The sequence below is a fragment of the Varroa destructor genome, unplaced genomic scaffold, assembly GCF_002443255.2.
Source record: "Varroa destructor unplaced genomic scaffold, Vdes_3.0 BEIS01000007.1, whole genome shotgun sequence".
Taxonomy (NCBI): domain Eukaryota; kingdom Metazoa; phylum Arthropoda; class Arachnida; order Mesostigmata; family Varroidae; genus Varroa; species Varroa destructor.
This window is the reverse complement of record NW_019211460.1, coordinates 13,155,484-13,183,119: the sequence shown is the minus strand read 5'-3', so window position 1 is coordinate 13,183,119 and position 27,636 is coordinate 13,155,484. Positions and strand designations below refer to the sequence as shown.

The following is a 27,636-nucleotide window of genomic DNA, read 5'->3' as shown; positions in this document are numbered from 1 at the left end:
TGCCGTTACTCCATAAAATACGGAAAAAAGAGCCCAGAAAATAAAACATGGGCAGGTAAAATAATATGTATAAGAGCTAAGCTTTGAAGAAGGAAGGAAGACTTTTGGAAAATTGCAGAATAGGGTCTATGAGATGAAATAGGCACTAACAGGCCATGTAGAAAGTTGTTTTCGCGCTTATTCCTATAACTTACTCAGTAACTTGGCGAATAAGCTAACATGAATGAAAAAGTGGTATTCGATGTTTTCGCACTGAAATAGACATCATCTACAAATTTAGTAAACCGGATATTGCTATTCAGTTTTGTAAATATGATAATGTGCTGAAGTGTGAAAGAAACCGTATCTTAGAAATTATTAACACTGGAGATTTATTTCTGTTAGGACAGAATAAAAAACAACACAACTTAAACCAGTTTAGGTGCGCTGGCTAAGTCCAATCAATGGCACTTCTCCTAGAAACAGAGTTTGGTGTCGCTTCTCGAAATACGCAGGAATGAATAGTGAACTTCGTTCCAGGCGCCGGCAAAATGTAAGCGTACATATAGATAGGCGCGCGTTTTTTAAAATTCTCTAAACACAAACACAGAGCATGCCTATGTAGAATTCGAAGCCGGCAAGGCGTCCTGTCAACTTTGTTACCCACGGAGCACTATAAGATAGCTCTGTCTTAATACTTGTAAATTTACGATTTGCTCAATTACTTGTTTAAAGATTAATGCGTTGTATAGACCATTACTTTATTAGACTTTTAAAGTATTCATATGGTACTTACTTAGTTGACAGACCCTCACTTACCAAACCGCCGATGCCAAGCTTGATTACTAAGAACTCTAAAATACGTTATTGGCTAATTACAATTTTACGTAGGTTTGGCACTGATAATCTGAATATTTCATTTGAAGCAGGACATAGTAAAAGTATGAATGAAGTCTACATCTTTAATGGGTTAAGTAAGTGCTTTAACCAGCTGCCAAGTGTAATATCAATAAAAAGATAGAGAGATGCTGCAGATCGAATGGAGCTCTTCGAATCGACGAGAGAGACCATTTAGGCATATGGGCATAAAATGAAATAGTAAGTTCGTTTATTAAAAAAATGTAATAAAGTACAAGTGTTTATTATTACTTAGTTTTTTTTAATCGTTAGTTTACTTTTTCAATTACAACAGAATATCGTGCTCCAATCGTCATTATGTAAATTCATTCTTAAAAGCGTTGCGTAATGCAGGCCATTGTCTGTTACCAGAGTGAAAAATAAGGCAACGATGGGGAGCGGGACATTTGATTAGATTGTACGTTAGACTACAGGGTGAAGATATTAAATAGAGTTCGCTTTTCAGGAACGCCATAACCTAGATGTGTGTCTATCGAAGTATCGTGACTTTAACGAACAAGTAGGTAAGTAAGAATTAAAAAAATTACGAATGTAGGGAATTATTATTATTACCAAGGTTAATAGGCGCTTGTCATGTTAGCATCCCATATCATAGGTCTGCTGCTCAGATAAGTCTAGCAAGGCCTATCTGGCTTAAACTTCTACTAGGGGGCAAGTCTATGATGTTGCACCTAAAAGGGGTGATTCCGAGAGCTATTCACATAGAGAAGTCGACTAAGAATGTTAAATAAAATTTGAAAAAATATAATTGAAAAATCTCTTTCGCTTCTGAAAGCTTTGTTTTATTTCTATGGTGGCTTTTTATAAGGTAGTCAAATTACGTCATGTTTTCAAAACTTTCTGCTATAAATACTTCGCTGCAGATTTGTGCCCTGTGGAGGAAACCTATGCTTAATTCTGGGGCATCTTTACACACGTCTTATTCAAGGCTGGCTACTTGGAACAAATATTAGGTCAATCTTGCATTTCCTTAGCTCACCGTAAACACACCCATCATTTTTACTTTTTTTTTTTTCTTTATGATGTATGCGATTTACTTGAAACAAACAGATTACATAGCAACTAAAAGCCTTACGACTCGGTATTTTTCCATCTGTCGCCGTCGAGTTAGTCGTTTCATCTAAGGATATGTCAGTAATGACACTTCTAGAACAGAGCTTTTTTCATTGATATCCGTGTTTTTTTTTCTATCTTTCTCCGTATTTGATTATAAATGTTAATGCATATGCCTTCGTATCTCTTTAACTATCAGCTTTGTTGGGTTGATATGTGCGAGGCCGCGAACCATTACATGATACCCGTAACACGAACAGAACATTTATTTTGTTCACGTCTTAGCTATTTCATATGTATCGGTGTATATTGAGGAAAGCTATGCTGCTCGGCACAGTACGAGCATTGTTCCAACAAGTACGTAGAAACGTACGTAGACGCCCTTGTATATGATACGCTGAGTTCGGGCTGACGGCCTATCCGGTCAGGTTGTGCAGTCTTCCTGAAGTAACGACTTCCGATTCGTAAGCGGTCCCTCGTGCATTATAATTTACGGCCGCGACTTTTCTTTGCTGTCGCCATCGGCGTCTGTTACGCCCATTAGCAACACCGCCACCTACAGCCTAATTATATGGGTAAACAACCGTAACGGATTTCCCACAATTAAGTAGATGAGAAACAAAAGCAAGGTCATATTCAGCGTAAGTTAGCAGAGCAATTGCTTTAGCCTATTAAAACTAAGGAGATTATGGGATATGTAAATATAACATGCATAGATCGTATGAACCAATAACACCCTAGAAATATAATTATATTCTAATAACCTAAACCAAATCGATTTTGACTACAACTATAGATGAAAACGTTACGACGTTTCCCAAAAACGCCCAACAATACGGTATCGGGCAGTTTGCAAGTATGACTCCGAAACTAAAAGTATGAAGCTCTGCCCTTTTTAAATGAAGTCCCGTTCTTCAGCATTCTTTTCGCACTTTTCCTATCGTATGATAATCGGCGCAATCATAGACCCAGAATTTGACACATATTCTATAGAAAAGTTCACCAATTAAATGTGAAGTCTCATAGCCATATCTGTCAAAGTTTACATTTACATTAATGGGTTGTCGCAGGCGTGCAAGATGCATTGCTCGGAACACTTAGTATACTTTCGCTTGGGACTGGAACCCACCGATGGAGATGCAGCACTGTCGGCTATAATATTTGTAGTTCTTTATATGAGGATTCATCTATTCAAAGTTTCGTATTTTACACAACATGGATCGCAGCAGGCTGTCGTTTATATCATTTAAGGTACTGTTCAATGAGGTATGTTCACTTGGACATGATAAAGCGGTTTAAAGACGAACGAAGTTTCTGACAGTTTGGCTATATTTCACCATTTTTTTTTACGATAAAGTCACAAATGCTGCCCGAACTCATGAAAAATTTGTGTTAGACATAGGCAAGATAGGCCGCGTTATTCGATGAAACAGGCCAAAGATAATTCTGATCGACTAATTAGGGATAGAGGAAATTATTGCGAGACTTGAACCAAACCGGCAGCAAAAAAAGTGGCCTTAATATCGCAAATTGACTAATTTGAAGAAAGCTAGCCACGAAAATCTCAAAAAGTTCGCTTGGATACCATACAAGCATACTCGTTCGTATTTTCATTGAGAAAACACTACCGATGAAACCGTAACAAAGTCAAGCGATTTGAGAGCTGGTGAAAATTGGATCACATACGTCGATAATGTGCAAATACAAAAGTATCAAAAAATATGCTCCACTATCTCTGGCAAAGCTCGAACTGACACGAGGTCGGAAAAAATTGTCCCCTGTTAATCGCTGCTGTCTGAAAAAATGATCGATTCGACCGTTTCGTCTGATGTTAACGACCCGTAAAGTTATAGCAAACCTTGAAAAAAATAGGAACAGGAAAGGCGGCATCTTCCGCTAGCACGTTGCCGGACCACATACACCCTTAGACACCCGGAGAAAATCGAGAGATGTTAGATGGAAAATGTTAATGCATTCGCCACCCAGCCCGTAGTTGGACGATTAGACCATTACCTGTTTCGGTCTTTGCAGGACCGCCCTAGTGGTGTTATGTGACTTCCATGAAGAGATGCAAAAATTGCTTGGTCCAATTCTTCGCCCAAAAATCTGAAACGTCCTACAGAGATGGGATTGTGGTGTTACTAGAAAAATGACAAAAGGCCATCGATCAAAATGGTACATTTTTATTGTAGTAACATTATTTTAAAATATAGAAAATTTTTTGTTGATTTATGCCTAACTCAAAATAATAGAATTTTCTGTTTTGAAATTACCATAACAACACGTTTTCTTCACGCTGCTGAGATGATACTGGATTATAAGCACAAGAAGCACATCGAAGTCTCGCACTTCTTTGCATCAAGAATGTTACATGATGTTAGTTTAGTAAATATCTAGTATAGTCTAAATAGACTAAAATTATTCAAACCTATAGATCTTAAATAGCCTTTTAGACGATGAGGTCAAATGATACTCATGTAAAATTAAACACTCACCCCAGGGGTAAAGCTTAATTACCTTATCACAATTAACGGGATGAAGAACAGACCACTAATAGATTTCACATTATAATAAAAAAAAAACCTAGCTTCGTCAGATTCAGCGAAAAAGTTAAATTCAATAGCTATCATATACCCGATACATATGCTGGCTACGAAAAATATAAAGGACGAAACTTAGAAGGCAGATACTCTATAAACAGTCCGCTTTCCAACCATGACAGTCGTTTCCTTAACCAAAACAATTCGGCAAATGTTGACGCAACAAATTCATTCAAAAGCCAAAATACATGGATACCTGTTACGTTCTTGTTTAGTGAAATGTTCAGAGAACACTTCTTTACAGAGGCAACGGTTATTCTCACTTATCGCTTTAAGTAAATTTAACAGTCTCTGTTCCCAATCAATAATCGAAATTTTGTCTTACAAACACAGATTGAGCCAACATACTCTGTGCCTGCTTAATATATCACGTATGCAGGTACACCAACGCTGGCTCGGTAGCACGATGTTTTCGGGTTTAAGTCATTGGTATATGTCATCGTCTATTTAGGTACACCGCAATAGATCGTTCGCCTGGCATATTATCGGCCGAAACGTTTCTGCTCCTATATGTGTGTTGTGTGTTCATTAAGGGTAAACAAAACATTTTTAAATTTCATAATCCATGATCCGTACACACGAACCCTCTCTGAGAAGGAACAAACTATTTGGCAGAGTTCTCTAATGCTACTTCAGCAAAATATTTCCTTCGCTGTTGTTTAGAGAGCGTCTGGCCAGATGCCAACAGGAAGGAAGGTCACTCTGAAGAATCAAAGCGCTTAAGGCGAGACCTGCTACTACCTCTGGACGCGTTATCATCGTTGCTGTCAGCAGGAGCAGGACGAAAAAACGTCCTGCGAATCAGGAGCATCTGACTGAAAGATGCCCTGTCACCTCTTAGCGATGGTGCCAAGCAAGCGGACGACGTTCCACTGGGCCGAACCTCACCGACAACGGCCGCAACAATAGCGCCAATATAGCGCTCGAAGGGGAAACGCATTGTCAACCTGCCCCTACAGTTGTGTACACGTGACTGATGAGAAGGCCTCCGCAGGTTCTCCTCTTCATGTAGAAGCATCCAGATACACAGAAGAATATAAATTTTTGGATAGCGGGGCAAATTACGTAAAGTCGTTTCAATTTATATAAATTGACACGAAGCAAATTCAAGCTGGTTTTATTTTCTACTTAGAAATACGAATTTGTTAGATCAATTTTGCCACTCATGTATGTGCAGGAAGATCTCTGAATATGTGATACGACCCGGTACCGAAGGCGTCCATCGACAAAATTCTCGTCTTTTTACGACGTAAATTACCTTCATTTATTACTAATGTAGAAGCGTTTAAAGAGCCATTGTCGGATCGAAATGTGTAGTCGAACCAATCGAGTGAAAATTTAAAGGAAAGTGCTGTTGCAACCACTAAGTTGCCTTCAAATACCGTCTATTCAGAAATGTGCAGGTATAGAACCATAGTTCCGAAGACTCCGATCTAGCAGCCGTTAGGGTAAATGGCCACCAAAAAAATTTAACGCTAATGTATTGAATAAGAGAGTTGATCGAGAGCTAGAGGAATCCAGACTGGCCGCTGCCGCCATAGTGCACTTGGCATATGGAGAAATTCATCCTTAATAGGCATTCAAATTTAAAGAGATAGTCACCATTAACCGTCATCGACAACAAGCCATGCAAAGGTTCCATTAACTGCACGAAATTGTCAAAAAGCTAAAGTGGAACTATTTCTGTCAACGCAACCATTAGCGTTGTTAGATTATCGACATGAACTTAACGAAAAAACGAGTTTGCCTAACAAATTATCCTGCTACAGGTTTACTTGCCCGACCTAGTTTCAATTAATTATGTTTCGTCTGGTTCGTAATCAAAGCAGTACGCCACGATTCACATATACCTTCGAGCGAATCGGAGAACGAGGATCTAAAGAATTAGTATAAAAATTAGGTCAATTTTTCGTTAGAAATCAAGCGTCTACCAGCGAAGTTCGAAAAGGCCGTGGCGTTCGAAACAAGGCACTTCACACATTGTTTTATAAAGTAATCGTACGAAGATTAAGGATACCTCAACTGTACTAAGAAGAAACACCGTAAATTGTGCTTTGACCTGCACAGAAGAAAGAACGCCAGCTGGAGAGCGGGATTTGTTGTCCTTATAGTGTCGCTGAAGACGTAAGTCCCGTAGGACGTCCACCCCATTGATTGGCTGTCTCCATTATTGACTACTATGTGTTTTTCTTTTATAAAAAAGTCCTATATGGTGCAACGCAACTTCTAAAATCTAGCATCATTACAACAAAATTAGCGACCTTTTAATTGAGTTTTGTGACTATTCTAGTCTAGGTTTATTCTAAACCTGTGGCCACTGTTCTAATGACGAATAACTTCGTCCCAATAAAATTGTTAAGGCATACGCTTAATCGGTTCGATACGGCTGGACCTAGTCTTTGCTGGAAAGCTGTTTCTCTCAGGACGTTTCCTGCCATTAGCTCCGCCTGGAGTGAGATTGCTATTTGTACAGCTCACAAATCCTGACTGTTTCAGTGTCAGATCAATGTACCTCCCCACGTGTTTTGGGATTACCAGGCGCGCCAATCGACACATCGAAGTAATTCGAATAATATGAAGGCGCTATTGATCTACTCTCGACTAACGAGCCGCCGAATTCTCGCGATCTGCTTAGCAATGTTTATAGAATTTACTAGAACATTCTCGAATGAAATAGTATTGGTATCGTACAACTGTCCTATATATAGCATGATTCTACCGTTCTACAACTCTCAATTGGCGGTCTTTTGTTTCCTATTAATTTACCTCTCTCGCGTAACTGATTGTTATGGTCGTAGGGTACGACAAGCCTTTTTCCATCCAGCCAACATTTCGTAGTAGCAAACTGTTCGCTATTGTTTGTCACTAAGCAGACGAAATGCAATAGAACGAAGTAGTCGTCCGCTAATTCGTTTAAAAGTAAACATTTAGATCTGCCCTATTATTTCCGTTTTCGTTTCTATTATCTATTCAGACCTTTTGTTTTATTTTGAGACAGTTGTAAATAGTCGCGAGGCATTCAGACGACAATTATGCATTGTATGTTTCATGCCTTGTTCAAACTCATATGATAATCTATTGTGAAATGAACGGTTTTACTCACGGAAACTGGGACACCTGGGCTGTTATTCCCCTTCGCGCGTCTTACCGCCTCTACATCGCTACTCTATCGAGGTCCACAATTTTCCCGAATATCGTCATTTTAAGCTACCGATAGAAAAACACGAACTAAAGATTTTATAGCACAGTGCTGCACCTCTCAGCGCTTCTATATATATATATATATATATATAGTGATATTCGTCACCAGATTACCTAACCTAATATAACTCCACACATCTCTTTTTGATCTTAGGCGCTCTTTTCGAACTGGTTTTTCCTATATACACTATTTCCCCGTAAAACATTTTTCTAGTACAGCAGTTATTTCCAGCGTGTGTTTCCTCTGAGCCATTGGAAGTGGCGATATTTGAAGCAATGATGGCATGCGGCCAAAAGTGGGCACTGCGGGTTAATGAAACAGCAGGACACGGTCAAACGAGGAATGTGCTCGCCAAGTTGGTCAGGTCACCAGAGAAGCTGTTATCGACCTACGGAATGCAGTGAAGGCTCCCACAGCGTTAGCGGTTGAAGCGCAATGGTTTGTTCTCACGTGGGAAATCAATTCTTTGGGCTTCGAGCCTCATCCAATGAGGATGTGGTTCGCCCCAAGGTGAAGGCCGTTGCGAAGCAACGAGGAGCGAGCGAGCGACGGGGAAACCACTAACTTCATAGCAGCCGCAGGAACTGGTTTTCGAAATAGCGTCAGCAGGCTGCGGGGTTGGAGCAAATGCTGTTCTGACGTGAGAAACATGTTCTGAGAAGTTGGATGGCTTGTGATAGCTATGCGTAGAGAAGATGCAAAAGGTAGCGGACGTTCGTGATAATGGCACCGTCTGAAAGGGAAACCGCAATAGGAGTTAGGCTCATTACAATAAACCGCTAGCCTTTCACAATTTGACTTCTGTCGAATGTCAGTACCAGGGATACTCACAACTAGTGAAACTATCCGCTAAGTATTAGAAAAATATATTACAAAGAAAATGTCAGCAGAGCGGCAACGATACGTTTGTGCTTGCGTAGATATCACCCGACTAAGTGATTTACAAATCTATTTATTTCTTTATTACGGAGTTCCTAGTATTCTATCTTTTCTTGAACTAAAGTATAGTTAATATCAGTTTAGGCAAATGTATATACGAGCTTTTGTGGGAACCAAAAAAAAAAAAAGAGGAGGATTTTCTCGATGCAAACCACTAGCTAAAACAACTTCAACCACCTCCAATCTCGGAGTTGAAGGTCAACGATTTCGTATGTACTGATGTACTTACTTTTAAGTAGATATTTGTCACATAACTTTCATAATCACGATATTTCCTCACCATTCTGCAAGCTGACTGTCAAGCAAGCTCTCGTTAGCTGGAAGATTTGGTCCTCAAACATTGATATCTTCTTTCGACGCAACCCTAGAATGTCGTTAGCTATCTTATCTAGCTTTTCCTGCTATGTAAGTATATCGCAAAGACTTCAGCCACTGGAATTAGAACAAATTCTCTTTGAGGCCACACGCTCGTTAACGTTCACATGACGACTTATGGCGATGCGAGCTCCATTACCGTATTGAAGTAAGCTGCTTGTAGGTGATAAAGGTGAATGATACTTGATCAAGGCAAGTGCTGCTATCGGCATAAGAGCAGTGCTTTACGCCGATAGCAGCGGCGGGCCTCTTCGAATCGGCAATACGTTTTCCTACATGGTGTAAAGAATACGATATCCAATTGAATAATGTTACAGCTGTTTGGCCAAGCTAAGAGCGAGTTTGGGCTTGACAAAATCGAGAAACTTAGACAAAAAGAAAACGAACTAATAGTGGGATCCGTTTCATTTGCCCCCAACTTCATATTCAAAACTTATGTTTCCCCTTATTTATTGACTATTTGCAGTCACATTCGCTTTTATTTTCACAGCTATAAACTATACGCCTTCTTTTTTTTAGCGTGCCTCTTTGAAAGATGGAATTAGTTGCTTTTTTCACGAATGAGCCTGTATGAGTACGAATGTGGACGTACGAGCTAGTGTGCGTTTAATGTGATAATACGTCGGTGCAAAGCAGATGAATAAGGCTTCTGGATGTGTACAGCTCTGTGGCAACGGCCCGAATAAAAAGCAGGCCAAAACGGTAGCCGAACAAGGAAAAGCATGTCTATAGTGAACATCAATGAGATGATGGTTCTAGGCTTATCTATCGTGCACTTTACTGAAAAGTTAGCGACGAAGCGATCGCATCCCTGCCTTTTAGTGACTTGCCACAAGGTTTAAATCCTCGTTTGGACACTTGCTCACCTCCTGGCAACCGTTCTTCACACTAACTGTGCGATAGACCGCCTCTTGTACAATGATCATGTTCGTAGCGCTTCGTGCTGCTGCTGTGAGGAAACTGCTGCGTAAGGTAACTGTTAGGCTCGTTCACCTATAGAACGCGAACCAGCGATCTCTGTATTACGTGTTTGCCACTTCAAAATCTGCATCATTGCTAATAAATCACCAATCATCACTAATAAATAACTAAAACCAAATCGGCGCGGCTCATTATCTTCTAAAGTGATTATCTTTATATCGTAACGAACGTCCGCTTTCTAATGTAGAACATCCCTGTTCTCTCGGCCCGTAGCTCTGTCCGTTCTTGAGAATGTTGTGGACGCTGTACTCCCACACCTGTTGTCTATTGCTCAGGTCGGCTGTGTCGACATTCAAGGGAGGGATTCGCCGGATTGGGGTTGACAGCAAAATCAATAACAGCAGCGACAACTAAAACCAGAAAGGTGTTTATTGGATATTCATTAATTGTTTGCTTCCATTAAGATAACGAATAGGTGGAAGGTAAAGATGATTTGTCATTACTGTCAACGGTAATATCGGCACGAGCCTTCTACCAAACAACCACTATACGCCTAGACGCGTGTTGGGTGCGCTGTGATCCTCTGTGTCAGTACGGCATTTATTATCTACCAGCTATTTTATTTGTCCGTTACGGTTTATCGTGCGCTAATGGTAAGCGTAAGTTCATTACGGGTATTCATCGAAATACAATTAGAGAAACACGGTTGATCGTCAACGCAGCTTATATCTATAATGTATTGTTTTGTATACTGCAGCATAACATATAGGATATATTTCGATAAAGAGCGTTATAAGGTGCAGCGAAACAAACAGTAAAGGTGATTGTGTTTTAGAATTGATAGGTTTTAATTCGTTCTGTCGTGCTCTAATTTCAGACTATTCAGAGGATTGAGAGAGACAAAAATCCCTACCGTAAACACGCTGAACTCAGTTAATCCGAAAATGCTCACTTTTTTTTCTATCCGACTAATGCTGTACATCTGCACAGTTTTAACTGTACAAGTCGCAGTAAACAACAACACAGTGGGCTGAGCGTCTCACAAGAACGTTATCCACGTGACCAGATGGCACTATCACGAGAATACTTTCCGTAAATATATAGTCACTAAAGTCATAATCGATTTATTCATTTCATCCTTCGATTGCTATGTCTGCTTTGATAAAGCAAGCCATAGCTTGTGATTTGAATCGTAATTTAGTATAATGGAGCTGATACTCGCGCCGGTGCCATAGCTTCCGCAGACGGCTCCACCCATTCGAGGCTCGTTTCTCGTTTGACTAATTAGAATGCACGGTCACGCCTAACGCAAGCTGGGGGCAAGTCTTCATAAGAAGGGCACGAGAGTTCCCCCCCCCCCCCCTTTATCCAGCCCCTGTTGTCAGGGGATCACAATCGCACATAGTTCAAGCACACACGCACACATACCTATTGATTTGGCGCTTATTCGAATCGACCAGGAAACATTAAATACGTCGCCAGTGTCGTTCCTTTCCCTCAGCTAAGTGGCTACTTTTAGAGAGATCTGTGGCAGTAGTCCGCCTAATGTCCTTATAGTCTCCTTTTTTCGAGGTTTTAGGGAAATTTACCACGCTCGTTGCCCGCATACCAATCGTCCAACGAAAGGTGGCCTCCATCATAGGGGTGCTTTTGGAACACCTATGAACCAATTACGATATTCGGATATTTTACGTCGCGATCGGCCGCGTACACCCTGGGCGGCTGAGATCTCGCTGAAAAATCCCCGCTCGACATCGCGGTGGCCAGCACATATAAATACTTAATAGAACACGCACTGACATAATTCTTTTTTAAATATACACATGATATTTGAATCATTTGTTATTAATTTTGTTATTATATCAGGGTTTAGCATCGAATTCGTTCCTACCGGTGTATGCGAATAAAACGCTATTTGCTATTGGACTTGAACAATGCAGACTCATAGTACAAATTTCGGCCTACCGACACATTATACATATTATTATATATGTTATGTTTGGTAGCCATCTAAACCACGTTCACATTAGTGAATTCAGCATATGAAGGAAAATAAAAACACACTCTATTAGAGTGTGTTTTTAATTTGAATTTAATTTTTCTCCTGGCTAAGACTTCGGACCTCTGACCTTTGAAAAACTGGGCAATGCTTGGCTGTCTAACATATCCTTCAACATCATGTGGTAAATTGTAGATACCTATAAAGTATATGCATGTGAACGTGGGTGAGATGCTAAAAAAGATTGCCCAAGCTAACCTTTAGAAGGCGCTACGCATTACGCGGTTGGTTTGTGTAGAGGCGGAGATTCCATGATTTTGCTAGCATCTCATTACGCGAAAAATCAAATTGCTACCCTAGTGCAACATACAACGCATATGACGCACTGTGTAACTCCATAGACAGTTTGAGATTAGTCTGTCTGGAAAATTTATTCCGCTCAGGGTATTTCGCATTAAAATTCACTATTTTTTTCAATGTTTTGTGTGATTTACTTTTAGAAAAGCTGCCTAATCGCGTGCTTGCTTGCTTGCTCACTTACCGTCATAGACGCACTGGCTTCAGGCTATCACTTCGGCTTCGTCGATATTATTTCTCTCGGTAGATTTTCCCGTAAGTCGGCCGAATCCGAAAAAAAGCTTATTTCGTACGGTGTCGGTGACGCTATCGGCCCGATACTAAACAGTCTCGGTGGCCCGTTATCTTTAGCTCCGTAAGAGCTTCGTTAAGACCCATCGGGTCTGGACGACTCATGTATTGACTAAATTTTGCAGGAACGAGAAACGGTCGTGCATTCGGAATTTACCATGCTCCACTCTGCAGTAGCTTTTAACCGTCGTAGTAAAATTGCGTCAGTTGGCAATCCTATAATGATACGATGCTGCGGTCATTGGTGAGCAGCGTTTCTACGAACTTGGCTATATGAGTACTCAGAACATCCTTACACCGGATCCTCACATGGGGTAGCAAGTGCGGTCATGTTCGAGTGACCTCGCCTGTGACGTGCACAGATCAACCCTTCTCGTTCTTGTTATATGACAACTGTATTGACCAAGTGCTTCCTTTAAACCTGGATGCAAAAGGGTTGAGGCGCCATATTTTGTTATCATAACTGTTATTATATTGATCGACTTGTTAGCTTTTTGTTTTCGGTAAGCTAGCTAGAGTTATAAAGGATTATAGGTGATCAGTATTTAGACGTTACTTAGCTGCTTCGTAAACGTTGGACTATGCTGACGAAGCGTTTTTTTATATTTTTTTTTTATAATTTTATATTCTAGCGTTGTTTAGTTATGTTTAGAAAAATACAATTGTACTGCATGGACGTATCAATTGAAAATTTGATCATTTCAGGGCCTGTGCGCTCTATCAATTATGGCGCCACGTGACACCTGGAGCACATTGTAATACGCCTTTTATAGACGCACGCACCCTTTGACAAATGTGTGATTTGATGGAATCTATAGTTATAGTTCCGGTATGACAAAGGTCAGGATCGATTTCAGCCACCTTTATCCCCTATGTGCTGATGAGGTCCGAATAAGCAAAGATAATAAAAATCTTGAATCTTCGTCTCAGATCCTCTACGGATGAAGATGTGCTGCCTGTCGGTTCAACAATGAACGATGCGGAGCCATAGCGCACTTTGAAAACAAAAGCTTAATAAAGAATTACAGGTGTGGTAAGACTGGCTGAAATGAGGCACGTTTATGTTGAGAGGCTACTAATATATATTTTTAGGTTTAATTGTGGCTGTATGGCCACTCTATATCGTGAAAAGAACTCTATATCGTAGAGTAAAACCGAGGTCGAATTATCGGCTGATACGCAAACGTGTTTTTTCTGTTCACTTTAAGTAACATTTTGATTGTTATCTATTTGTCATACGGTAGAATATCGTGATTTCGATGTGTGGTCGAGCCGCGTACTCCTCTAGTATAATATACATATATTTTTTTAATTGAAAAATGTTTAAAAGACGCCGGTGGGGTAACTTAAGACACTCTAAATTGGCTGAGTTGAGGCATCCGTGACATTCGGGATAAACGCTGTAGCTAGCCTCGTGTGACGCGTCACGAATATCACGACAGTCGCGCGACTGCTTTTACCCTATACTAGTTATATTACTCACTGTGCTAGTCCGCATCGTAAACGTTCAGACGCTAGACTTACTTAGTACGGTATTTTTGCCATTACAATCCGTGACACGGATAGCTTTGGACTGACATCTGCGATCTGTCGTTAGCATTCCAGCTCAACTTTCCTCGGTTATACTCTCCGCGCTTTGCTAATCTGATTAAGTTCGGCAATATTGCTAAGACCGAAGGCGTCAACAGTGGTAATACGTTAGTGAGATGACGTGACGTATTCCTTTCGCGGTACCCAGTAAATGCCATCAATCAACGTATTTGATTAAGTAATAAATACTTACTCACGAGTATGTCGACTCATTCCTTTTAAAGTGAGTTAATATACCCCCAAACCGTCCATCTTTGAAACATATCTCAACTTTTTCAAAGATACGAGCTGGACTAATCGAAACATAAACTTCCTGGCAAAAATGCTAAGATTTAAGAATCGCTCGCCTAATATGAAGCTTAAAAAGGATATTTCCAACAAAACAAACTGTCTCATGTCAGTTGAGCTTTCGTGCTACTAACTTGTAGTCTAACTAAATTGTAAAAGAAACAATTCACAGTATATTGTACTTTAACTTTCTTCAACGCTCAGCTGACTCGAGCGCATCTTCCCCTATATACTGACCATGTATTGCGCTATATCGAGCTATAGCATTCAGCACTCGCCGTAGATTCTCGGCTAACTCTAATGGTATAACATGGAAAAAAGCACACGTTTCAACTAGCTCTATGCACATAATTTAGATACAACGAGCACCATATAACGGGGAATTCTACGGCAATTAATAAGGTACGAGTTCCAAAAACGGGGTCACAACAAACGTAGGCCCACTATAAGTCGGTCAATTTTCCCGGAAATTTGTTATCATTGATTCAGCTCCGTCTAGCAGCTGGCCACTTTTTATCTCTCTCAATATTACTCCGCAGTAGATGTTCTAAAGAATAGTTATCAATAAATTTGGGCTGATGATCAGCTAAACGAAGGTTCGACTTGCTGATCGAAAATCTAATCTCAGACATCATCTAGCCAAAGACAAAACGAGCGCTAGATCGGGTGAAGTTCTCCTTTTCCAAAAGGTCCAAAAAAAACAAACGAGTTTTCGGTTATACTTACCATTGAAGAATACTACATACATACCATATGCATACATGCGTGCTATATACGCATGACACATACACTGTAGGAGAATCATATTATCACTCGCAGGCGTGACTTGTCCTCATAATGTGACAGGCACATGTCTGCAGCGGAAACACAAGGAAAAAACCGCTCGTCTCACCGGTTCATCGCTGTGGGTAAAGACCGTGTGATCAGAACGATTCGCGCGTAGAACACTCACTTCACATCGGGCATCGAAAGCCCTCTTCATTGATAGGACTCAACCCCTCGTGTTCTTACAAAGTGCGACATCGTCATTACGATTCGAACTATCACGGACTGTACTCTTTTGCCCGGACCCCCGCCAGATCGGCAGGGCACCTTTCGGCCGATTTGACGACCTCGGCAGTCCTCGAAAATCAAAGGCAGCCCTCCCCGACCGATAGACAGATCTGAAAGCTGTACATAACTACTGTTCCAAACCAACTTATTTTAGATTTACAACCAAAACGTTCGTAATGGTCTCTATATTGTTGAGGATATTTTTGCTTCGAGTTGTAGAAAAGTCATAAAAACTTTTTGTGTTACCTTATTTTGTATCACAAATATCTACTATAAAAATGCGCCTCATTAGATAAAAAAAATAAGAAATACGAAAAAGGACTATTGAGATAGATGCCATCTAAACATCATCTGCCAGGAACACTTGTTCTATATACGTTTGTAATGCAATGAATTTTCTTTTTGCAAACGATTTTAATCTTACGGCTGCATCAGGATACGTGGTGATCATTGTATACACAATAAGTAACTTTTGTTTTCATCTAGTTATACCACTAAAAAGCTTGCTATGCAAACGCGATCCGCCAAACATTGCCCTCAAACTACAATCGAGGCCCTATTAGACGCATTAGGCAGTTAAAGAAACTGAGATGGATCGTCAGACGATGTTTGGAACCCAAAAGTTGGCTTAACAGGGCCTTGGAACCCACTGTCTCTCTCCTTTATTCTTTCGCCTTTAGGGAAGCAGCAGCTGGCCCTCCCGCCTACAAGGTCTCCTTCGGCCCATAGACCAGCACAGAATATTATGGTTAGCCCCTGGCTGCCTTTAACGGCCCCGTTAGCATGCCCCTCTAACCAAATCTATGATGTCGGTGAGGATGTCGACAGTGGCGACGAAAGTTACAGTAAGTATTGCCCTGCCGCTTCCAAGCCGATGGTTAGGTTAGACATTTTCGAAAATGAAATATTTTAGTATGCAGGACCACAAGTGGCGAAAGAGGAAGAGGAGCGGCACTGTTCCTGTCCCCATTTTCTGTGCTCTTCCTCTGGCTAGTAGTCAAATAGTGTAAATGTATTGGCATTGCTGGCGCCGTTCTCGTGCAATATTTGACGATGAGGTTGAGCTCGGATCAGCTTCGGAGTCTAGGCCGGAGCCAGGCGACGACAGATGGCTGCATCGATGGCCCTTAAATCATCGACCACCGCCAGCGGCCACGAGTCAAACGGGCGATTTCCGATCCTCGATGTCGCGATCCCACCGACAGATCCTGATCTGCCTCCCACTCGGTTTCCCTTATCCGCTAGCTGTTCTATTGTCCAGAGTAACGGCGGCTGCGATGAACTATATCGAAGTGATGCAATTTTCCGCGACGATTCTGGCCGTGCTTCGAACGAGAGTGGTGAGTATGGAACGATGCCTATTGGTGGGCGGCAATCCGTCGATGAGCGGCTGACTTATGCAAACGCATAGCCCCAACCCGGCTAACCGTCGTAGATAGCACGAATGAACCAAATGTTCTGTCCGGGGTACGTCTGAGCAGCGCAAATATGACTGAAAGTGTTTCGCCTGTATTATGACAGTACGACGGGGTAGAATATGACTAGAAGAACAATGATAGCGTGTGTGCATGCAAACTCAACTCGATTATGCATTCCGTACATTCGTACTGGTGAGCTTTCGTTTCCGGGTGGTCGCCTAAAAGCTGTCTACTTTATAAAAAAAGATCAAAAATATAAAATATAACTTGAAAAATCTAACCCAAATGAAGTGATCCCATAAGGGCGTACTGCATCAAAGGCACGACGGATATATTACTGCTCTATTTAAGGTGCAGAAGATAAAGTTTCTAGATCTGTATCGCATCTACCATCGTTTGCGCGATCTACTGACGCAGACCACGAGCACAAAGGACGTACAACAAAAGTAAGGAGTATTGCTTCTAGGACTTTCAATATAAATGTTTTTGTGATTATGCGGTAACGGTACTACTTGAGATAGTTGTACTATTGGTCGTGGCGGCTACAATTGGTTAAGGCGATTCACGGTAACAGCAAAGATAAGTTGATGATAATTATTTTTGTCAGTCCTATCGGCGGAATTATTCGACAGACGCTTAGTTTAGCTAGTATTGTACGTCGTTGATAACTGAGAAGGCAATTTTTCCCACTTTCGATTAGAAGGTTATGAAGGACTGAGCCGCATTGGTGGCCGAAAAATAAAGAAAGCGCGAGAGGTGGAGCCTGGATAGCTAAGTATGCATATCGAATCGGATATATATATATATATATATATATATATATATATATATATATATATATATATATTGGATAATATGCAGTAGCAGCAGCAGCAGTGACTACTGCATCGAAGCGGCCAGATACTGAAAAAGGATAGAGGTTCGCAACCCTGACCATGGTCTTATCGATAGATGGACTGACTAGTAGCTCATCCCGGTCTTCTTGTGGGCCCACTTAGCTTCCTGGTGCGACGGCCCGAATACCGTTAGGATGTTCAGCCCCCGCACGTGCTGCAGGCCATGACTCAACGTCAACCAGGCCAAAATCGAAAGGGCGAGAGTGTTCCTTTAAGAGTTTTGATGACGTCTCTTGAAGATCACTCATCGCCTGGGAGACCCTTGCTGTGTGCCTTGCGCATATGCAAATAGCCTCTGTCAGATAGCTCGTTGCGTGTCTTTCGTCGACCAAGATCCGCTGCGTCGCTTTCTGTCGCTATCTATTAGCTTATCATCTGACGCTTTCCCCAGGGGATGGCCCAGCAACACAAGGAAACGTCAGTGGTAGCTCCCTTTCACAATGACTCTTCGTCGTTGGTCTCTTATTTTCTTGACCAAGAAGACGAAAAGCTGGGTCCTAGACTTAGGCATAAACGGCAGTGTGCCAAAGTGTCTGCCTCTTTCTCTTTCTCTCTCTCTCTCTCGAGAGAGAGAGAGAGAGAGAGCAGAAGCGCTGCTGCTGAAGAAGGCACCCCTCGCTTAAGGGAAAACACTGGCCGAGATGGGTGCTCAGGGGCAACTACGAAGTGAATTATCATAATATTACCATCGAAAGGTCCGCAGGAGTGAAGCAGACGGCAAATACATTTGTCATTTGTGAGCAACATAACGGCGGAACATCTGTCAAATGTCGTTGTCGTTGGTGAGAGCGGACTTCCAGGCAAGCAAGCGACTGTACTGTGTACTGCATACGGTGTATAGCTAGCTAAAGGCAGGGAAGAGGAGAAGGCGAAACGAAGGGGCAACGGGAAGACCTGACAGAATGCTAACAGAAATAGCGACCATCCATGCTTGGTCGTCGGTTGGTGCGAAGAACAGCGAAGCATCATGGAAACACTCGGCCGGGCGAACATGGAGAAACTGGAGCAGCAGAACACGGCGCGACAGGCAGTAGCAGCGGCCGAAACCGGCTGGGCACTAGCACCCAGGCAACGACGGGGCGGCAGTTGCGCCAGTTGCAGTACAGTGACCACGGCCGAAGACGAAGCAGAAACAGAATCTAGACAAGGAGATAAATTGATGTTCAGTAGCTTGGGCGGGCATAGGGCAAAGCCTCCTTGCTATCTCCACCACTGCCACCACACTCGTACAGCTCCTTCCTTTTCTTCTCTGTTAGACGACGATATATCCGTGACGAAACCGACGTAACGGGACCTTTTTGGCTCTAGCAAAGCAAATTACCGACGCGGAACGATCTAATAACGCTTCCCAGAAAAGCGAAAGGGGATTTCGTTCTAGCTTTCCTGACCGGTAAAAAAGGGTTCTGAGAAAGGGCTCGGAGTGGGCCCTCACGTTCGTTTGCCCGCTACGAGATAACGAGTTAGACGAAAAGCGACTGCACACTTGAGCTAGTAGTTCGGCATGTAAATCGAATGGACAATGGGCAAAGAAAGCCTGAGAAGTTACAGATCCCTTAAGCTTCAGTACTTTGAGACCTAGGCCGTGCTCTCCTGTGTAATATAAATCACAATTTTTTGTTTGTTCCATATGTGAAATGTAGACTAGCGTACATCCAGAACCTTTTGTCACCTTTTTTAGATTTTGATTCAAAATTGGCCAACACTCAACACTCGCAGATAAAAGAGAACAAATAATCATACTGAATCGATGCTTCCTGATAGAAAAAAAAATTAATTATCTTGGTACAGCAAGTGAGGTCACGGTTAGCGCTGCAATTTATCATTGTTTTTCTTAGAAGCTTTGAAGAACTGATTAATATGTTGAAAACGAAACCTGCATGTATTTTTTGTTGGGAGTCAAGTGCAATACAGATTACTCCCGGTTAAGATTAAACAAGGGTTTTAGACGGCTATTATCGGTCGGTTGAATAGAACTACTTCACTCAGGGGGCAGTCTCCCTCAGGTCGCTGGGTAGAAGAAATCTCCACGTAATCAATGACGGACATATGCTCACTGCCTGCAAAACAAGTCTTGCATTGACCGCGAACTAACTGATTGATATAATTATAAGACAACAAGTCACAGATGAGCTGTAGAGTTTCCATTATCACAGAAGGCGACTACATGTGACAGAGGTAGAACTAATCGGCGGTCAAAACCTACCAGTCTAACGGGAAACCGAGAGACAATCCAACCTGAACACCAGGAAGCTGAATAAAAAAAAATACCTAAATATGTGGTCGATGAAAACCCAAATCAATCGGTGCAAGGAGCTCAATGAGAGTTAGGTAACACACGAGAAAAGCGCATCGAAGGAGCGAAAAAGTATTCATACGAAAAACTCTACAAGACAATACGATACTATGCCTCGAAGATCAAACTTCTACGGTTACTTACAAGAGCGACGGTTCCTATAAGATAACAGCACTTTGGTTTATTAACGAAACTACAGTTATGATAATGTTCAAGTTTTGTGAACATATTGTTAAAACAGTATGGCGCTTGTAGTGTAAACAAAGTTACCTCCTATTTGTTTTAAACTATGTATACATCGGAATTGCAACGTTATGGTCTGGGTTCGAACCTGAGTATACATAGACTTTGTTTTGTGCTTAGAGCCAGCCGTCTGAGAGAATGCTTGACGGCGATAGCGGACGTAAAACTCGAAACACAGAGCTCCAATGTCGTATAATGCAACAAAAATTGAGTCCTTCACTTCAACAACCCCCTATGATTCACGCGACGACATTGGACCCGTTCTCAAATTATTAGCAGTAATAAGATTAAATACTAATTGTCCGTAAACCTCATGCAAAGAAATGGGGCGCAATTTGCCACAACGATGCGACCCATTCAGGTTTTCGAGGATGGCAAGTTTTTTTTTCTTTGTTAATTACAAAAGAGAAGAACGTCAATATATTTTAAAGGGAAACCTAGTAACAATTTACTTTCAAGTCGTAATTCAAGAGAGCCAATTGAAGTAGCAAAAATGGCTTCGTCCATATCATTGAACAAAGCACTTCTCTGAGCAGAGCGATTAGAGGTAACACGGGCGACGCAGCTCACAAAGTCCGAACCTTTTTCACCCAAAATTGGACCATCTGAACGGTGCTTTTACCTAGTGTCGTTTGTAACAGTTGAAAATATTTTTTAGCCTGAACATTTGAAGATCTCAATGTTGCAGCGGCCGTAGTAGCGCCTTTCTAACTTACGAACACATGCGAAAGAGCTAACACCTGATCGCATTTAAACCCTGTCTCGCAACTTTAAGGCCTTCATCCCCAACAAAGCTCGTAAGGTGTCTCTCCACCTAGACAAATAAATTATTACTTATTTGGCGAATACTTTATTATACACAATCTCCAATCATTGTAAGCAATCAAGCTATTTACCATCATTAAGGTTTTACAGTAGTATAACGTGTAGTAGGTCCCATTAAAACGTCTAATGATCTTCCCCTTTTTCTGTACTACTACAGCTTCAAGGAAGATTTATTCCTAATTCCTATGCGGAAGTTCTCATTATCCCAGCATATGAGCTGCTGATAAGTCATCCGGATCAATGGCAGCAGCCTAGTGTATTTATAAAGACGTATTGATCATTTCAACGGGGGTGGTGTTTAGATACTTGTAATGCTAAAAAATTGCCAACTCATCTAGATGTCCAGTTTCTCGAGTTCAGAGTGGAAAAGATGTTAAATCTTATCAAAGTTAAATCATTTAGGTGTTTTTGTGCAGCTGATTGCTATAGGATCAGATTCGCCACATTTTCTATAAGACACTTTGCCCCCTTCGAAAAAAGATTATGTGGTTCAGCCTATAGCATTTCAAACGGGAAACTAGAGCTCAGACGCACAGAATCGCTTTAGACATGTTATGCCACAAATATTTCACTCGAATACTGTTTCTGAAGCGCCAGGCAAGAAGTGATCAGGAAATGATCGGGGTCTAAGATACTGACCGAGTTATGCGGCAGGAAGTCAACTGAAAGATAGCGACCAGAGGAATAAAAGTCTAGGCAAGGTCTTGTATTATTGACTCGAAAATTTAACGACAAATGACCTTCAAACCTTTGAGAGAAAGTTACTTCGCACACAACACTGAAGGTATATGGCTGATTGGATTATTATTCGCTGGCTAGAGCTAGCGCCTAAAATAGTTGAAAGCATACTGCATTGGCAAAAGGAAGTGGCGGAAACTTATCGTTCACCAAATAGGAGACCGAGTTCGGCGCAATAAAATTGTTAGGTATTTGGGAATGAGGCTTGACCAAAATCTGACTGGAACTTCACAATGTAAGCAGTTACGAAGGTAGCTATGACAGCACAAAGCACTAGAAGGCTGATGTTAGAATTCGTGTAATAGAAAGGGAAGACTATTCGCTTCGGTAACAGACTCGATAGCTTTCGACCGATGCTCCTATCTGAGGGGAAAAAATGTAACCGATTACTGAACTGAGAAAGGCAAATGGAGAGCTCGTACTCCGAAAATGTAGACCATACAAAAACTCTTATCACTGCCGTTATCGTATGAAGCGGGGCGACGCCGTAGGACGTTGCAGTCAACCAACGGGATGCTCTCATATGTCTCAAGATCATAGGTTTATATTAGACAATATCAGAAACATTGTTGTCAGAATATTGCAACAGAACCAATCAAGCATAACAAGGATCATTATCTGAGGTAGGAATTTGATAGCGGAAATCAAAGAGCGTTACTAGAGGAACTTCGGCGGGTTAACCTACCATGTTTTGCAAGCCCTTACGGATAGTAAATTCTTCCAAGAGCATCTACAGAGGATTGCATATAGGCATTATGATACTATCGAGTAAAACCGTCTAAAAGACACATTGCCATATTGTTTGAATTCTTCACACAGCAAATGTACCTATCGTTAAAAAGAAGCTCAGTCAAATCACATCAGTATTTAGATTTTGAATTCTATTTTATAGTTAGTGTCCTTATTATACCCAGAATTAAAATAAACCTACGGGTAACCTAAAATACTGAACACTTTTTCAGAGAAACATACGTGCACGAATGAGGGAAGCGATAATATACACAGATTTTAAAGTTCGTAGACGTGCCTATTCTTAAAGTAAGTTTAATTTGTCCAAAGAGGTTTACAAAGCTTATCTTAGCTTTGGGGGTTTGTTGGAAAGGTTGAATTACTCGCGACGCAATCCAGGTTCTCTTTTGTGCTTCTTATAATCAAAGGGCCTGCGGAAAGCCCTTATATGAAGAGTCCTCCTTGACTCCTGATTAACAATGAAGTGGCCCACTTGCGCGAAGGTTTGTTAGCTCGGGGCGATGCCAAGAGCTACGTAGGAAAGATGCTGACTCTGTTTGACTTAAAACTGGAATATTCTTCACAGACAAGATTCAAGCTTCCAATAAGATCTTGAACCCCGGCCCAAGTCTCACTGGCTGTCTCAGCACAATGGATATTAGTGGTGAGCGTTCGCAAGCTGGAAGATAACTACCAGTCAATTTACGATCTCTGAAAGAAGAACGTCACGGCAAAGCTGAATAAATTTACAGACAAATGTTTGACATATTAATTTGCCTATTTAATCCAATAAAACCTGATCTAGATGCTCCAGGTACCGTTGTGAGATATAACTTAGAAAAAATTAAATTATGTTACGAACGGAAGATGTAAAGTGACGCAGATACACCAATACGCTAGCCTCGCCGCTGTGTTAATCTTGTAAATTTTTCCAATTTAAAATAAAAAATTATCACTTGCAAAGAGCGTATCTTGGCCGGAGCCGCTGGCACAAAGAAAAATCTGCGTCATTCGAATTTCTTTTGCTAAAAAGTACCTCGAACCTATTGAAACTCTTTGAACTTAGTTATTCTTTTCATGGTGAGCTTTAATTAAACGTTAGCCTTTTAGTATCTGAGTTTATCATACGACGTTCGCCACAATAATTTTTAGCAACGTTGTTATTTACTTCTGTTTAATTGTTGGATGATAATTCCCCGTGTTTGTTTATAAAATCCGTATTCGTCTCTGGTATGGCATACAATGTCCTTTCGACACGCCTGTATCTAAACAAATGTCTTTAAGTTACGTCTAGTTACCCCTTAGTTCCTACAAAATTAAGTACGTCCAAGTCCGGGTTCGAGTTTAGACTACCAGGTAATATTAAAACATTTGTTTATTTCCGTTTCTTGCGTAAACCATAGAAAAAATAAGCTTGCGTCTGTGTGATATCTGTTTGGAGCTCACATTGAAGTATGTTTGTTATTCACGACAGGGACTGATACGATATGCCATGTATTACTTTGTACATGTAAAAACGCTCTAATTATGTACAATGATCCCTTTGAAAATAAAAAAAAAAAACACCAAAGTCCTCACCGAGGTATTCACCGGGGCAAAAATTCTATGCCACCAGTTCGCCTAAGAAATAGGTTCACATTCCCACCAAGTCAACCAAAAGGCAATCTTGTCAATAATTATTCGCAGAAAGCTAAAGGCCAGTTTGTCAAACAGAATTGCAACTAGCTAATACGAAGTGTTCAGTCTTGCGGTATTATACAGAATATCATAAATGGGAAATGGAAACACATGGGTACATTCATACTTCTTTCCAGGTAATTGGGTTATTTTGTTCTACAAATCACTTACTACATAAAGTCAAAGTAGTAAACCATACCTGTATATCACAGAAGTAATGGACACAACGAGCAGATCCTTGGTCCTGTTGAATCATTGTCTCAGTTAACAACGAATTCTTTCTTCCCTCGAGTCAGCCGGTCAGCGCGTGGGATAGTTTGCGGCGGTACCAGGGCGTCACTCGATTTTGACATTTGCAGCTCTAACACTACTGCCATTATCACATCCGGTTTCACCCCATCGTTCCGTACTTGTACCCCCTTTAGTGGGCAGGCTTCCGTTTATTTCTGCGTTAGAACGGCTCTCAGTAACAAACCACTCTCAGTAGTCCTCACAGTCGCAGCAACTGCGACGCTAGGGGGTTTCAGCAGTAGGCCCTACTATAATATTAACACAGGAAGAGACCATTAGTCACGTAGAGATCCTATCGTGTTCATTCTCTCCATGCAATTGACCTTTGTATGGATAGCGCGCTCTGACAGGAAGAAAGGAGTCCGAAGTGGTCTATCTGTGTGATGGCGTCTTCTGATTCACTTGTCGTCACCCCTCGACTGGGGGGTTAGTCCAACGCTGATTTTCGCTGGCAATAGGTGCAAAGTAAAAGGGGCCGGAGTAGCAACTTTCCTGTTTGCCATTGTAATACTGCGACGTTACGCACACTTAGTAAGAGAGTCATCCAGCCACAAACATACACACCCATCTAAAGCTGCGATTCATTGCAATTCCATTGGGACTCGACGAACTCTAGTGACAACGGACTTCTTAGCAAACGGAAGCAGGTCCTCAGCGTGTGTCTTCCGTCGTACATATATGGGCAAACCACAGATCACAGGCGCCCACACCGAATCACACGGAATCGGCAGAAAGAAAGGATGGCCCCCTGATAAGCTGCTGCAGAGAAGCTTGTCGGCAGCATTTGCTCCGTCAGGACTGCAAGAATTAATCATCCTAACGCACATGCGGAGTTATATAGGGCTCCTTACTTTTGCAAATCCAAACCACGGTTCACTAGAAAGTTAGAAGGGCACCGAAGAGAGAAACAGCACGAAAGCAATGAAAGCGAGGGATCGGCAAAGCTCATCGGCCCGCCCGTTTGCTTGCTTCACGTCGGCTTTTGCAAAACGAAACGAAGGGCTCTTGCCCAGCAGAACGAAGGAACAGAGTGAAAGAATGATGAGACTGCTGATGATTAGCGCGGCAACCCCAAGTAAGAGGAGAAAAAGAGGGTTAGGGAGAAGTTGAGGGCGAAATGGGACTCCCTACTCACGAAGGAGGCAAACCACTGTCAAGGGAACTAGCTGGGGTCAGTGGACCTAGCGCATAACCACCACTATCGGTAGTGGTCCCTGAAGCGGGGCCGGCGGTTACTGACGCAAGAAGGTCGTTTCAGTTTTGAGGCTCAGTAGTAACTTCCTCCTTGTCGCAGCTATCACTCACATTGCCTTGCTATGTGAGTCGGTCTTTTTTGTTGAATGCATCACGTTGCCTTTTCTACGTACTCTCACCTTAAAGCTCTCTTTATCTTTGAAGGGTTGCTGGATGAAGGCAAGGCGGAGAGGGGACAGGCAGCGGCTAAGATGAGGGCGAGAACGGGTGACAAAAGTGAGAGAGCCAGTAAAATGAAAGTCAAGAAAGTCTTGAGGGCTTTCAGAGTAAGGAGGGTTAGGATGGTCAAAGAGCTTCAGGGCTGTCGGCGGGGATACGGGGGAAATGGGTACGGCAGGCAAGGTTTGAGAATTGCTTCCGTTAGCTAGCCAGCACCGCGGAGTGCCGCGAGTGTCTGCGAGCCACGGCAAATCTGAAGAGCTAGGGCCGTGTGGAACCCAGCTATGCTTTGGGTGACACCAAAATCCTTTGCCGTCAGCGAACGGCTAGGACGGATTGGGCTCAATATTTGTCGAAAAACAAGCAACGACGTTGACGCCATGGAAAGCGTCGATTAAGTTATGGAAAATAGGAGGGACTCTAGTCGTTCCTTTCTTTCACGCCTTTGCGCAAAAACAGGAGGAACCCTCAAAACTGACTACAAACAGACAGACAGAGATAAGCACCCCAAGTAAAAGTGACAGCAGTAAGACAACATGGGGTAGCTGTTTTGCGAGACACCCGATTGCCTCTCTAGCGCTGACGGAAAATAAAGCTGATTGTAACGGTCTAGCAGATATCTTACCCGGTGTCAGAACTGACGAAACGCGCACAAATTTAAATTCTGCTCAAATGACAGCCGCAGCGTTTGACGTTCATAGAAATACGCATTCTGTTGATGAAACGAGGGGCACATAGTCAACGAAAGATGGAAAAGGTTAACGATAAAAAATCATGTTTATCTAGCTCAGAGCTCCGCTTTGGGAATGAATTTACAATGCGGACAGTCTTATGCAGTAGTTAGGTTAAAAAAACAGCAATACTCGGAATCCACTAGAGGTGCCTTTCTCTAGTAAGTGGTGTTGTAGCGTTGAGAGATACTACAGAAGAAAGTAAACCTAGATTCGATTTAAACTAGAATAATTGTTATAGTTATATTATAGTACATACAGACTTTTCCACATGTACTAGAACCATTTATGAAGGTCTCATGCGTCAGTAAAATAGATGACAAAACACGGCTCAGGTGGCCGTTCTGTAACAGATATGGCACAGCGTCTGCTTCACTAGTATGAATATTCTGTTAGATGGAGCTAATGTCTGATGTTACTTACACGTGTTAAGAAAGGACTAGAAGTGGCCTGGAGCCGATTGCTAGATGATCATTTGAAAGTTCAGATAGAACTTATAATGGAAGAATAAATTTAGATTAGTTACAAAACAAGTCATTTACTCAAACAATTACTGGGAAGCGCGTCGTCCCGAAACGCACGAACGGCCAATAAGGAACAAATTTGTTGGCGTTTATCTCACTCGCCTATTCGTTTTGTGCTTCGTCTCTCCACAGAGAGATCATCTGTGAAAAGAGATGGACAGCTTCCTTGAACGAGCGCAATTGTTTTGGTCACGCTCTGCCTTCACTGGATGAACGAATGGCTCCAGAGGAGGCATACTTTGCATGCTTCCAATGGATTTCTGAGTGGTAGAACAACGCAGTCATGGCTTATG

General features: G+C 41.8%; 1 long non-coding RNA gene across 2 annotated transcripts; it reads right to left on the bottom strand.

Annotated features, from left to right (window-relative positions):
- Positions 1-1,682: 1,682 nt before the first annotated feature.
- On the bottom strand, positions 1,683-27,037 carry LOC111254755 (uncharacterized). Of its 2 annotated transcripts, XR_002675167.2 has the most exons (4): positions 24,584-27,037; positions 7,654-8,485; positions 3,964-4,066; positions 1,683-2,513 (listed from the first exon to the last, which is right to left on the bottom strand). It is a non-coding gene; the product is annotated as an uncharacterized LOC111254755 (long non-coding RNA). The 2 variants fall into 2 exon arrangements; XR_002675168.2 differs by lacking the exon at positions 24,584-27,037 and having other exon boundaries at positions 7,317-8,032.
- Between the last annotated feature and the right edge of the window lie 599 nt (positions 27,038-27,636).